This window comes from Felis catus, chromosome B4, assembly GCF_018350175.1.
Source record: "Felis catus isolate Fca126 chromosome B4, F.catus_Fca126_mat1.0, whole genome shotgun sequence".
NCBI classification, from domain to species: Eukaryota; Metazoa; Chordata; class Mammalia; order Carnivora; family Felidae; genus Felis; species Felis catus.
This window is the reverse complement of record NC_058374.1, coordinates 103,236,227-103,238,098: the sequence shown is the minus strand read 5'-3', so window position 1 is coordinate 103,238,098 and position 1,872 is coordinate 103,236,227. Positions and strand designations below refer to the sequence as shown.

General features: G+C 37.6%; 1 pseudogene; it reads left to right on the top strand.

Annotated features, from left to right (window-relative positions):
- Positions 1-1,297: 1,297 nt before the first annotated feature.
- On the top strand, positions 1,298-1,605 carry LOC109501921 (annotated as a pseudogene).
- The last annotated feature ends 267 nt before the right edge of the window (positions 1,606-1,872 follow it).

Here is a 1,872-nt window from a genome sequence, read left to right as displayed (position 1 = left end):
AATGCCAATCCCTTTCCAAAAAAAATTGAGGGAACCCTTCTAAACTCATTTCAAGAGGCTATCAATCAATACCTTTATACCAAAGCCAGACAAAACACCACAAGAAAATTACGTGCCAAAATTCTTGGTGAATACAGATGCAAAAACCCTCGATAAAATACTAGTAAATCTAATCCAGCAGCAAATTAAAATGATTATACAGCATGACCAAGTGGGATTTATCCCTGCAAAACAAGCATGTTCAATATACAAAAGTCAACTAATGAATTAATTAATGAATTAAAAAGTCATTAATTGAATAAAGAATAAAAAAGCATATGATCATCTCAAAAAATGCAGAAAAAGCATTTGAAAAAATCCAACAATGCTTTATAATGAAAACTCCCAACAAAGTAGGTGTAGAAGGAATGTACCTCAACATAATAAAGGCCGAATATGACAAGCTCACAGCTAACATCATACTCAGTAGTGAAAAACTGAAAGCTTTTCCCTTAAGATCATGAACAAGGCAAGGAACGCCCCCAGTCTCACCACTTCTACTTAACATCGAACTGAAAATCCTAGCCAGGGAAGTTAAGCAAGAACTAGAAATCAAAGGCACCCAATTTGGAAAGGAAGAAGTAAAATGGTTCCTGTCTGCAGGCAACATGATGTTATAAATAGAAAACCCTGAAGACCCTATTAAAAAGAGAAAAAAAAAAACCTGTTAGAACTAATAAATAAATTTGGTAAAGTTGCAGGATACAAAATCAACATACAAAAATCCTGTGTTTCTATACACGGCCAGTGAACTATCTGAAAAGGAAATTAGGAAAATAGTTCCATTTATAACAGAACCAAAAAGAATGAAATACTTAGGAGTAAATTAACTAAAGTGGTGAAAGATTTTTATACTGAAAACTACAAAACATTGTTGAAAGGAATTAAACAAGACACAACACATAGGAAGACATCCTGTATTCATTGACTGCAGGGATTAATATTGTTAAATGTCAGTACTACCCAAAGCGGTCTACAGATTCAAATGCAATCTCTGACGTGGAATCTAAAAGGGGGCATGTGATGAATGATTTAGCTAAGGTTGAAGAGCGTGAATGAGAGGTGGCAATGACCCAGAGGGCAACAGTTTCCTCTAACAAGACCCAGGGCTGAGTGTCCCAGGTAGATTAGCCTGGAAGGAAGATTGTTGGAAGAATCCAAGCCACTTTCCTCTAAAAAACTCTGATGTTGCTGCAGGCGTGTGAAGGAGACCATGATTTCCATTTCAAGGCTGCTCTAGGCCCACTAAACAGACACCATGAGCAAAACCCACCCTTCTGAGTTGAAAAAATTTAAGAACAAGAAGTTATCGTTGAAATTGAACAGTAGCAGACATATCCAAGGAATACCGAGGGGATTTGATTTCTTTATGGGTCTTGTGATAGATGAATGTGTAGTGATCACAACTTGAAGCAACAGAACAGCACTGGAAAGGTGGTAATACAAGGAAGCAGTATTATCACATGAGAAACATTGGAACGAGTAGAAATAACGGCTGTGTTCAGCAGAGAAATCAATCATTTCCACATGTCTACCTTACAAAGGGCCTGTTTCACAGGGACATAAAAATTCAGGTTGTGAACATTTGTCATATTAATTTTTTTTTTGAAATTGAAACACTTAAAACTCTGCTAAGATCAGGTCCAAAATCCTCTGCCTGACCTATAAAGTTCTCCCATCACTTCGTCCCAACTTAGGTTTCTCGTCACTTCACCCCAGCACCCCTTTCTCAATATGTGTTGTTCTGGAGCCACAGTAGGCCATTCGCTAATTCCTTCAGCATGCCTGGCACTTTCACAACTTTGTGCCTTTGCTCAAGCTATTCTCTGCCTG